At 42.8% G+C, this 13,299-nt stretch overlaps 1 pseudogene; it reads right to left on the reverse strand.

Moving 5' to 3' along the window:
- Positions 1–6,514: 6,514 nt before the first annotated feature.
- Positions 6,515–6,836, reverse strand: Rpl36a-ps11 (ribosomal protein L36A, pseudogene 11; annotated as a pseudogene).
- Positions 6,837–13,299: the final 6,463 nt, after the last annotated feature.

Genomic DNA, 13,299 nt, shown 5'->3' on the forward strand with positions numbered 1-13,299 from the left:
AATCACAAGGAAAGAATGACTTTTTATTCACAGATAATTTATTTGGGAGTAAAGGACAAGTCTTACATCAGCAAATAGCTATAAAGAAAACCAGCTAGTTGAAAATGCTACCTCCAGTTGTATGAAGGAAATATAAAAAGGAATTGTAAACTTGACACTTCAGCATAATGAAAATCCTGATGAATGTATGTGAACACCTCAGACTGTTGTATGTACTACCATGATAATGACTTTAAGTTCCTGTAATATTTATGTTCTGAATTAGCTGTTATGTATAGATCAGTCTAAATTTTGTAATGGTTCTATGGGTTTGAAACATACTGAAAAGCATTTAGTGGCTTTCTTCCTATCAGCACAACTATAATTTATATCATTTCATTTAAAATATGGTTGAAACATCTAGGGGATGAGTCTACAAACTCCTTGAAATATTTCAGTATTGTATAATACTGTACTAGTAAAGCATTTTTTTTTCTTTTTGAGGTGTGTGTGTGTGTGTGTGTGTGTGTGTGTGTGTGTGTGTGTGAGAGAGAGAGAGAGAGACAGAGACAGAGACAGAGACAGAGACAGAGACGCTGGCTGTCCTGGAACTCACTGTGTATCAGGCTGGCCTCAGAGATCTGCCTGCCTCTGTCTCCTAAGTGCTGGGATTAAAGGCTTGCGCCATCATACCTGACCTAAAAGTTTTTTCTTTATACATATTTGATCCCTTAGAATTTAAATTTAAACTTGACTTTGTTTTCCCATATATTTGAGCAGTCTGGCCTCAAAATCCAGGGCCTCCTTCCTGCCTCAACCTCTCCTGAAATTAAGTTCTAGTCCCAGACAAATTACAACTTTTTAAATAGTTGGTACACTTATCTGAAAATGGGCTTTTTGTTGCTTTGCTGTTGAGTATTTAAGACATGGTCCCACTTTGTAGTCTAGGCAGTCTTTGGACTCAGTATGCACCTCAGCTGGACTAGAGACTGTGAAGATCTGTTGTCTCAGTCAGGTCCAGTAATTACAGGCATGAGTCAGTGCACCTAGCACCATCCACCCTTTTTTACTGTTGCTTGTTTATTTTTGTTTGTGCAGTACTAGGGAGGGAGTCTAGGCCTCTTCATATGGCAAGCCAGCTCTCTAACACTGATTGTATCGCAAGCTCTCTTTTTATCTTTTGTTTTGAATCTGGGTCTCACTAGTTGTCCAGAATGACCTTAAGTTTTGGATTCTCTGGCCTCAGGTTCCCTAGTAGCTAGGACTCTAACTCTGGGCTGTACTTTCATCTGAAATGCTTCTTCAGAAAAATCTAAACACTAGAAATATTCTTTAAGACTCTACTTTTTTTAAATTATATAAATATAAATAACTGATACTATTTCCTTATAAGGTTAAAAGCCGGATAGTTACATTTTTTTCTTAGGACAGTATTAAGTTTTTTAAAACAGACTTGTCCAGCCTGCTTACTCATTTGCAGGCAAATTAATGGAGCAGAGTTGAGTTCTGAAAGCTTTTAGCCATTCTGTACTTCATGTTAATTATTAGGTTTTTACATGCAGTTAGATTCTGTATGAAATTCTGCCATGTTTAAAGTTGTTGACTAAAAATTTACCATATGTTCAAGAAGTATTGCTGACAAACATCTTTGTGTAAGGCTAGTTTCAGAAAAAGAGTTCTCTGACAGTTCTGTGTAGGCATTAAGTCCCCTCAGAAATACTCAAGGAGTGACTTAAGCCATAAAAATAAGACCAGCTAACAGTACAGACGAGACCTTTCAGTGATGGGCCATGAGTAATCATAGGGCTACAAGCAAGCAAAGAAAGGGCAGAAGCAAGCAGGGTTAGATTTCGATTTAATTTGGGTTAGTAGGCTCCTGTATTAACATGGTTATTTAACTTATTTATAACTAATTGTGTCTCCTTAACTATATTTAATCTTAAAATCATTTTAATTGAGTAGCTTACAGACTCAATTAAAGTAAGTGTTCAAGAGCCTCTAAACCCCTTCTAATGCTTTTCAAGTCCTTGGTATCAGATTGTTTGGTAGGTCTATACTTGCAATAGTTCCCCAGTTCAATTAAGTACTACATTTAACAGCTAAGTGGCAAGAGTTCTGTACCCTGTACTTGATGGCATGATGACATTGTACTCTGAAATAAACATTTTACTTATTAGTTTGTTTTTGAGCAGCAGTGATGGAGTTTTGACAAAGGTCAGTTCCAATCAAAGGTTTTTAGAGTCTTTGTTTTGTGGTGCTGACAACCCATGGGCATGCTAGGCAAGTGCTGTGCTGCTGAGTTGCATGTCCCCCCCAGCATCCCAGTTTCTCATTCAAGAGCGTAAATCCGACTCTCTAAACTTGCTAACTGTAAGATAGCAATTTTAAGTTTAACTAGCATTGTTCTCAGTGATTTTTTTAAGCTGATTGAACCTGGTATATGGAATGCCTCTTAGAAAAGTAGCTGGATTCATTCTAAATGCATGTTTCTACCCATGGCTCTAGAAGCATACCTGTATTTTTCTAGAGCTACAGCTTCTGCGGTCTTAAAGGTTGGTGTATATGTGTTGTGTTAGATGAGTGGGAATGCAGGTTTTTGTGAATCATTGTTACCCAATTTTGTTTTAAATCACTGCCATTTGTCAGCAGCCACTTAGTCACAAGCCTGTCTGTTCAGGAAAGTCATATGATTTTAGTAACTGGGTTGTGGGCAGATTTAGATAATGTAAAGCAGAACAGCATCTAGTTGATGATATGCAATCAAATTTTCCCCATTAATAGTAACAAGTCTGCTTTAGTTACCTGTCACCATGCTACTTACTAGGCTAAGGGGCTTTACATAGGTGACCAAAGATCTTAAGGTAGGGTGATGTCTTGTTAATACAATACTGAGGCATGGTAATCTAAATGTAAAGTGTATGTAGCCCAAGACCCAGGAGGCCTCATCTGACAAAGGCCTTGTATAAACTCACAGTAGAAAAGCAGAAGAGCACATGGATGTGCTTTGCCTGCATGCATGTGCCCCACAGCATGCCTACTACCTGCAGAAGTCAGAAGAGCATCAGATCACTGAAACTAGAGTAAAAGGTGGTTGTGAGCCACTGTGAGTGCTGGAAACTGAGGGTGGGGAAAAGGAGACCTTCCCAAAGATGCCCTTCCCAGTGACCTACTTCCTCTAGCTATGACCTACTTCCTACAGTTTCTGGAACCTTCCAGAATAGTGTTATCAGATGAGGGGGAACTGTACTTCATACCTAAACTATAATACCTTTTTAGGGGTGTCTAGTGAGCCAAAACTGTTGGAAGAAAACAGCCATGGCTGTGGAATTCCTAGATAAAGAATTCCATGTATTGGCAGCTATGTATCTATCACATAATGACTGGGGTGACATATATCCACCAAGTGTCACTGAAAGGAGGGATGACGGGTCCCTAAGTCAGTAGAATCAGCTGTTTCACCCTTGCTGTGAAATGTGCTTTATAAAGTGATTCAAGGCACAGCATCAAATTTTGAATTCTGTTTTTACCTCTAGGTGGCCAGAGTGACAATAATGTCATTCATTTGATCAGGATAAATTGCCAAACCAGAAAATTCTGGTAAACTGCAAGTACTTATTGTCAAATTGTGCCATGTGTTTAGACAGTTTAATTAAGTGCCTTGTATTACCTGCAGTGACTGAGTACTGAGTCTAGACGGCATCCTAGCTGATGAGATAGTACTTAGCAGGCATTGCTTCCCTGAAGACAACCTTTATCGTATTTGGTTCAATTTTTATTTCTCTATTTGCTAATTCCTTTAAGCCAAGAATGTTAATTCGAACCTGTAATTCCAACACTGAGAAAGTTTAAGGCAGAGGGATTGTCATGAGATTGAATTCGAACAGTCCGACCTGAAGAAAAAGACCATCTTAAAGCAACAAAGTTTTCTTTAATCATATTAAGCTCTGCAGGGCCCTACATACAAGCTTTGCTGTCTCCTCTGTCATTCCTGAGAACAACACATTTTCTCTGTGGGACAGGAGAATGGAGCATACAAAGCCATGGATAGAATTGTGAGTGAGAAATTAATGTCATTGTTGGAAAAACAGCTTGAATTCTAGTCCATTATTTTGTGAGCTTTAACCAAGTCACCAGCCGCTAGTTTTCCTACCTGAAAAACGAGTAGTACAGACTTCTAAGGTCCTTTATGATTCTATGACAATTGAAGAAATAGTCAATAGCTTGAATCATTAATACTAGCACCTTAGCCTTAACCTTATGTCACAAAGAAAGTCATCTGATTGCAGGCTGAAGAACTCCAAAGAACTTCAGAAAAGAGAAGAGAAATAAAAATTCAGAATTCCTCCCAGGACACTGACATATCTGCTGCCTTGGGTTCTAAAGTGTTCTTGTCGGTGATGTTACCACATGAGTTCTAGAATCTATTTCCCCTCCTTTACCCCATTCTTGTCTCTCCCTCCTTTCTCTTCCTGCCCCCACTTCCACTGTCTAGTGCCCATACCCTATGTCAACTAGTCCCTCTCCCCTAGAATGTTAAAGGGTTTGTTGTCAGGGACCAGAAAAACAGGCCTTTCCAGAAGCCTCATTATGAGAACCAAGAATTCTGGTCCAGAAGTTAGCTCAGCCTTCTGTACTGACCCATGTTTTAATAGGTTCCTCCTCTGGGATCAGGTTCTGTGGGCACAGACGATAGGCCTGACACCTGGAGGGTTCTTCCTGATTTCTCCCTGAAGGGTTCCTGCTGCAAGGGGAGGCTGAGGTAAGACTCCTGAGCTAGTGTTCAAAGCCTTTCATCCTGACCCAGCTTCAGGATCAGCAGACTGAAGGCGTTTTGGTTTCACACAGAGAGTGCAAAGCTGTGGTCCCAGGCTCATGACTGGCAGTTTCTGTTGTTCTGCACTCCGTGATCAGGTTGTGCTCTCTGACTCAGTTTCACATGCAGCAGCTCTTGGGGTGTTCCCGTGGCCTTTTCTAATGAGCAGTTCTGCTCCCAGCAGCCTCAGCCACTCTGCCAATTCCCCAAGCTCTGCCCCTGCATGAATTCCCACACCCACTTCAGAAGTAATGGAAATTTTGCCCCAAAGCAAATTAATTCCTCACATCTCCACGAAGATACATATTTAATGCATCTTAAAAATAGAGTCTGAACGTCATTTCCATAACTAGTTCAGGTTCTTGACGGCAAATTTTCTTTTAAATAAGACTTTTACATATGCAGACATGCTTTATTTAACATGAGACAGGTTTTCTTTTCTCATGATGAGCAGATCATGAGTATTCTTGGCTGACCTTCCCTGGCACAGTACTGTAGGAAACCAGGGTTAGCTCAGAATACAGGCAGCTGAAATCACTTGATTTCCATCCTATTACTTACCAGTCTATCAACACAGTGTCCCAGAGGTTGAGCACTCGTGAGAGCTGGGATGACATTTCTGCTGGGAGAGGTTTGTTTTTAGAACCCAAGGACAGACTGCAAATACCTTTCAAAACTACCCACTCCCCATCCCCTCTCAGTTCCCTGTCCAGTCAGGGTAGCCTTTTCAAATCTTTGACTGAATTAGAGATAAGTCTACCATCTTCTAAGGAGGACAGTCATCCTAAGAGAAAACGTTCTGAAACATTCCTTATATTTTATCCCTCTACCCTGCCCTGGCTGAGAACTGTTCATCACCAGGTCAGCCCACAAGTGATTAGAGCACTGATTAGGAGTGTTTGCCTACCTATAACATTTACATTCGAGGTAGAACTACCAGGCATAAATACACACAAATTGAAAGATGTCTAATTCCCAACACAGCGATCCATTTCTAAAACATCTTTTCTGAATAGCCAGATATGCGCACAAGAATGAAAAACAGAAAAGAATATGTAGTTTCCTTGTAGAGACAAAAGCTGTTACCAATTTCTTACATACCTGAGATAGTTGGCATTTTTCTCACTGTGCCCAAAACAAGCAAACTGATGACCTTGCATAGACAATTTGAAAGCAGTAAAAGTTTATTTTGGTTTACAGTGTCGGAGATTTGGGCTCAAAATGAGCTTAATTTGTTGCTATGGAGGACTGTAGTGAAGCCCAACATTGTGAAGGAAGGTGTGGGAAAAAGCAAACTAACTGGCCTCATTGTGATCTGGAAGTGGAGAGGAGGACAGGAAGACACCAGAACAAATTCTCCTAGGAAGTAGGTTCCCAGCTGGCCCACTTCCTTCAGTCAGGCCCCATCTTCCTCAGTGTCCACCTTCTCATAGTATAATTATGACTTCACCAATAGATTAAAACAATGATTAGGTCAAATCTTCAAGATCCTGTCACATCCTGAAAGCCTGTCAGCTGGCAGGCAGGCATCGAACATTTGAGCCTTTTAGGTGACACTTTATCTCTAGCCCATAAGGTCCTTCTGAGGATCACATTGATGAATACATATGATTTTCAGAGATGATGGGATTGATTTATTTATTTTATCATTAACAATAACTTTATTCTCTAGCAGGTCATTTTTCTCCTGCTTCAGTATTTTCCTGTCAGAGAACACAAGTTTTAGAACTGGATCACTTGGCCCTTTCTCTGCTTATCACTTTCTACTTCAAAATGCTTGCAATCTCTTAATGGCCAGCATCCTCTTGGATCTGCAGTTGGGCTCAACACATTCAAGCCTGAGCACAATCTTCTTTGTGGTTTTGGCCTCCTTTCGAAAAAATAGCTTTGTCTGCCCACCATAGCCACCCTGCTTTCAGTCGTAGCGCTGCTTTCCTTGGGCATACAGGGAATCCTTGCCCTTCTTATACTGGGTCACTTGGTGAGGCTGGTGCTTGGCACATTTCTTACAGAAAGTCCTTCAGGTTTTAGGTACGTTGACCATCTTTGCAGCGGAAGCGTCTGCAATGATGAAAACAAGAGACCGGTGGCAGTGATCCCCACCTCAGCAATACACACTGAAAAGGAAAGGGACGAACAGATGATGGGATTTATTAAATACACCCTTTGTATTGGTGCAGCTTCATTCTCCGTAATGACTGTGAAACGTTCTGTTGCATGAATTCTCCATGACTTACTTCTCTCTGATGGACTTCCAGGTTGTTGCGAGAACTGTCAACTACAAACTGCTGTGGTATCTTTCACCAGTTTCTTGAGCATGTTGTATATTGACAGACCAAGTTCCCAGAACTTGATTGTTGAGTCAAAGGATGAAACATTTTAAGTTTGGGTACATACTATCACTTGCCTTAGAGATTGAATCCGTGTGTCAGCATCTCTCCAGATACCTCCCCTTCTCCAAAGAAAAACAAAACAAAACAAAACGGGACAATGGCCTCCTAACCATCTCCTCTTGAGTGTGTATATTTTTGTAGAGTTGCTTTTAAAATAGAGATGTATGAGTGGGGCATGGTAACGCGCTCCTTTTTAATCCTAGCACTCAGGATGCAGAGGCAGGCAGACCTCTGCGAGTTTTTTTGTTTTTTGTTTTTTGTTTTTTTTTTTTTTTTTTGGTTCTTTTTTTGGAGCTGGGGACCGAACCCAGGGCCTTGCGCTTCCTAGGTAAGCGCTCTACCACTGAGCTAAATCCTCAGCCCCGACCTCTGCGAGTTTGAGGCTAGCCTGGTCTACGTAGTGAGAACTAGGCCAGTCCAAGCTATAAAGTAAGACCCTGTCTCAAAAATAAATAAATCAAATAGAGAAGTAGGACAGAATGTGAGAATATATAATATTACCATCAGGCTGACTCAAATGCTGCTCCTCCACACTTTTTGGATCTACCTCAAGGTCTCACCGAGGCTGAAGAACTGGGCTGCAACTCACCAGTCCTCTGAGTTATTTTACCATTACTTGCTATCAGAAGTTCCTTTGTTTCTCTTTCTCATTTTCTTTCCCTACCTGCCATCAACTAGAAGGTAACCCTGGGAGATCAGAAATGGTGGGCATCTCTATTTTCCACCTAGTACCTGGTAGTAATTGGCATTCAATAAATGTGCCTTGGTGGAAACAATAGGCTCAGAGTACTTATAGTACCTTTGATAGCCAAGGTCATGAGTTTGCTCTGGAATACTGCAGGTCTCTCCAAGACAAAGCATAGGACCCACTCTGCTAACAGTTCACAGGCTTTGGAGAGAAAATTATGATTTATATCAACTTTCAGGGAAACGGATAGGGCTGGAAGACACTATCCAGTCCTTTGATTTTGGCCTAAAAAAATAAGTTGCATTATCCTTGGCTACGGTCAAAGTGAAGTATAAATTACCATTTGTAAAATAGCGTTAAGAACATTTGTAAATGAACACTAGAGCAGAGGCTTTTGACTTTGGTCTAGAGTGCCCTGTTGAGGAAGCTCTGTCAGGAAAAATTCGAAGTGATTCACTGAATACCAGTAGTAACAACTGAGTGTTTGTTGAAGGGGTGTTCCTGAATCCTAAGGGTTATTCAGCTGGGTCCTGGGTGTGGCTGACAGGTTTGGCTAGGCCTAATTAATTGGATTCAGCCATGTGGGAAACTTCAGTAAATGACTGTTGTATCACCCATTCCCTGGCCTGGCACCAGGAAGACATGACAATGTCATTTAAGTATTCCAGACATTATACATATCCTGAAAGATACAGGAGACAGGAACTAACTTTTACCACTGGAAAATATTTCTCAATCTTAATTAATTAAATATATAAAGGAACTTCCTTTTTATTGCCAGAGAACATGTTTCTCGGAGGTCTGCCGTTCACTTCTTATGTAGAAATTAGATGTAGACTTTTATCCGTGAGTGCCAAGCCTTAAGCTCATTTATCCCCATCAGGGTCCTTTCCCTGGTTCTTTAATGGAAGTGATAGTGTTTTCTCAAGGTTATGTAATGCACTGTTAAAGAGCAGCTCTGGAGGCTGAGTAGCAGCCACAGGAGCTCCATGGTTGTTTCCAAACTCTGCTATTGAGAGATTCTCAAGTCAGTCTTGCATTTGAAAATCAAGGAAAAGAACAGCCAGCAAAGAGTCATCTCCATAACGATAGCCTGTCCTTCTAACGCTTGTCTGTCAGCTCACTGCTCCTTCCTGGTTGGGCATTCATGCTCAAGCTTACGATCATGGGAATTTCTTAGTGGCCTTTGCCATCTTTAACCTCAGCAGCCTGGGGACCCATGTGAACTGCCTGTGAGAGAATGCAGTGGCCCTGGGTGATCTTGTGTGGGACAGACATGAGGCAGCTGGCTACAAAGGGCTTCTCTGGGTCTGTCAATGATTTTTAGTAGGGCCCAGGCTCTTTGGCTAGAAACTCCCCAACATTAACAATGAGAAAGGATTAGGCCTTCTCCAGAAGAGTGATAGAAAATTCTAGATGCTCCAGACCTGGGCACTTGAGCAAGTGTCTTCTCTAAACTTGGAAAGAAAATACAGTGCGGAGACGGGGTACACTCGACAGGCAACATGTCATTTCCAAAACTGATCTGGACGATTCCAGATACTTTTTTATAACATAGTTTTCAGGCATTTTATAACATTTATCTCAAAGAAAAATGGACTGTGTACTTGTGGTTACTCAATGGTACTAGATTTTTAAAAGAAGCAATGCCGGAATTCTGTCCCACTTAAGATCCCCCAACACACTTCCTTATGGATTTTCAAGCATGTGGCTGCGTGTAGTGGCCCCTGCCTGTCATTGCACTCTTGAAACCTGAGGAAGGAAGCTTACTGTGAGTTGTAGGCCAGTCTGGCCTCTAGGGTGAAACTCCCATTCCCCCAAAGAAAACAAAGTAAAACTGAGCTTTTAAAAGATTTATGAATGCAACTATTTGCCCTTAGTATTCTACTTGGGAAATAAGAAGTGTCTCCCTAAGTAACTTAATTAGTGCAGGGGGAAGATTGAGGGGAGCACAGTCTGCCTAGTGGGATTGGTGTACTGCGATAAGCTCCAGAGAATCTCCCAAGACCATTTCCATGACCAAACCCTCTACCCAGGGAGCTGTCTCCAAGCCTGACTTAGAGGCTTGACGGACTGCTCACAGGGATCTGTGCTTCGCTCAGCTTGTGCTGTAAGTGCACAGATGGGGACAGAGCTGTACCCTATGTAACTTTTCTGTCTAGAACCAATGAGCAGCCAGCTGGCCTTAGCTAACTGCTACCCCTGAGATGAAGCTGTATTAAAAACAAACAGTCAAAACAAACAAGCAAACAAAGACTGTGGGGTCATCAGGAGGTCTGATGCTTTATTCTGTCCGAGAGAGCAGGATCTAAGCATCTGGTTTCCATGTGCTTGTGTGTGAGTCCTTATGGGTAGCACATAGAGACTTCTAGAAGCAGTCAGCTGTGTTCTCTTCAGAGAGGCTCAATCAAAAGCCTGTTTTCTTTTCCATTTCATTTGTGGAGTGTTCATTTATCTAGACAGAGATTCCCTGCTTAGCCCAGGCTGACCTGGAACTTGCAATCTTCCTGCCTCATGGTCCCAAGTGCTGGGATTATGGGTGTATGTCACCACACCCAGACACAAAAGTCTTTTTCAATGCCCTTGAAGACTCAAAAGGGTGTCAGGCAGACAAGGCTCAGCTGTGAGTTCCACTGATGAACAGAATTGAGCGAAGATTTACCATTCATCTAGTGTTTACTGAGTCTCTAGTATATACCAGGCACAGGTGGAGGCGCTGGGGTACAGTAGCCAAGAAACACTTTACTCCCTGCCCTTCTGAAGCTTCCATCACTAGCTCTCAATTAGTCCAACACAGAACCAAAGTCCTTGGGAAACTCAGGCACTGCGTTTGGCCAATGATATTTTCAGTAAGTGTGTACCAACGTAGCTTAGGAGACCAGCCATTAGGTTGTGCTATCCAGAGGACAAGGCACAGTTAGTCTTGGGATCAGAGGAAACTGAGCCTAGCCCGATGATTTTGGGCTCTGTGACTAACATACTTGCTGTGTGGCCCTGGACCACCACCTACCCCCTCCCCCTCCCCCTCCCCCCCGCCCCCCGCCCCAAGTGCCACCCCATGCCTGTTTCATCTCCGACAGGCAGGAATTTGACATTGTGTGCCTATCTCCAAGGGAAGCATGTGAATCAGTGTTTGGAAAGTCTCTATCAGTTGAAAGGACAAATAAATGCACTGAGATGGGTGGCCAGCCCCGGTGCAGCTAACTCTCTGGTCGGCCTTTTCAGGATACCCATGTGTAAACACAGGACCATGTAACTAACCACGGGCAGTAGAAAGGCACACACAGGCTAAGAGAAGCCAGAGAGACATTCCAGGGAGAGGAGCTCTTTTCTCTCGCTCCTTATTTTAATCTTTTCAAGGGAAGAATCACCTAGCAAATGTGGGCAGTTATCCAGGGTTTCATTCGTTCAGAAGGAACGAAACGTTTCCTGCGGCAGGCATTTACTTTCTGAGGTGCTCTAAGCAGCCAGTAACTGTGGACACTTTTCCAGTTTCTTCAGGTGGAAGTCACACGACCCCCACAAAAGTATCTGCTATGGTACCATTCAGTAGTGGAAGACGCACTGGGTTTTATTTATATAGTTGTCTGCCAACTACTGAGCGAGAGGCATCCCATCTGTCTGATGTCTTTCTGCATTTGGGAAAATACTAGATATTTTGATGTGGTGATTTATAATGAATAGAGCCAGGACAAGGGAAAGCCATGGTCTCATTATACTAATAAAATTCATAGGAAAACCCAGTGTAAGCGCAGGACAAACAGAGTCTTGAAGACTGACATAGCAAAGTGTGACAAAAAAAAAAAAATTCAGATATTCTCATTATAAAACTTTTTCATACATTGGCAGAAAACTATTATTTTTAAATAAGAAAAGAATCTAAGATGTACTCTTGTGTGTGTGTGTGTGTGCGCGTGCGTGCGCACGCGCACGCGCCATATGCAAGGCCCTGAGAAGGCCAGAAGAGGATGTTGGATCCTGAAATTGGAGTTACAGCTCCATAGTTATAGTTGTGTGCCATGACCTGGGCCCTGGGGTCTCAACTCTGGGACCTGTATGGGAACAAGAACTCTTGACTGCTTGGCCATCTTTCTTGCCCCCTATTTAACAAACAAAAACCGTTTATAACACATCCTGTCTCAGGAGGAATGAAGAAATGCTCTAAGAAAGGTATGAGGTCCAGCCAGTGGCTCAGGTGAAGCCCTACTTTCATTTCCACTGCTGTGTAAACATGGTCAATGGCTCACAGCTATAATCCCAGCATTCAGGTAGAGATAGGAGAGGGAGATGCTGAAAACAAGGCCTTCTGCCTGGGGATGGGGGTGCGGGGTGCAAGGTGAGGGGCTTAGAAACCCAGTCTCAAAAACACACAAACAACAATAACCACCCCCAAGACATCCTAGAGGAAATGTTTTTGGTTTCACTGACAACAACGAGGAGCTGGGCAGCTTGCTAATTTCTGACTAGCAGCCAACTGTCCACCATTCCTGTCTTTCTTTCTGTTACCCTCCTGCCTCTCATTAACAAGTTAGTTGTTTGTTAAAATTGGGCAGTCTTTTAAACTTCTCAACCCTGTGAGGTGTCCCAATTCTGGAAGGTCTAAGGTGTCACGTGCCCACAATGATCGGAAATTAACAAGAGTAACAGCAAGGCCTTGGAGATAAGTCTTAGCGCTTTGAAAGCCTGAGGCATGTTTCCAGACATTATGGACTTCTTAGGAGGTGTCAGTGGGCCTGCAAGAGACCCTGTGGGAATGTAAGTGACAGGCAGCTGACAGGCAATGCTCTAGCATAGTTTTGCAGTAAGTAGACCAACTCTGGGAAACCAAGCGCCCCTCCTAGAAGGCCCCAGAGGAGCGAGTTACAAGTGCACTGCATCCTGTGACCAGGTGCTTGACTGCCTGTGGAATCTTCTCAGAGGCTTCCTGGCAAATTCCAAAGGTGAGATCTGCAAAACCACACACTGCTGTGAGGTCCTGTCTCCAAAACAGAGAACAACAACAACAAACAAAAGGAAACAACAAAATCCAAGCAACAACAACAGAAGTGATCATTAACTAAGGGGTTGGAAGGTATTCTGTGTGCCGGGACCAGGGCCATTGTTATCAGGAGGATCTGTTTTCAACTCGGTGTCCTGTTAGGAATAAACAAACCCACGGAGGTGGTGAGGGTGAGTTTTTTCACTGGAGTTGTTTTGTTCTTCAGCGAGATTAAAGATTTAAGGCCTTAGCTGACAGAGGATTGGCAACTAATTGAGGTGTCTAAGTCCTGCTGGGAGAAAAGAAGTGTGAAATGCCTCCATGCTCCCCTGGGGAGGCCCTTTCACTCAGGGTAACTGCAGGATTTCAGTCACCCCCATATTTCCCCACTGGAAGGGATCCCTGCACACTGGGAGGCTAAGAGGCAGGTGGGGCCTCTGTCTGCTCT

This window comes from Rattus norvegicus, chromosome 2, assembly GCF_036323735.1.
Source record: "Rattus norvegicus strain BN/NHsdMcwi chromosome 2, GRCr8, whole genome shotgun sequence".
Classification (NCBI taxonomy): Eukaryota; Metazoa; Chordata; class Mammalia; order Rodentia; family Muridae; genus Rattus; species Rattus norvegicus.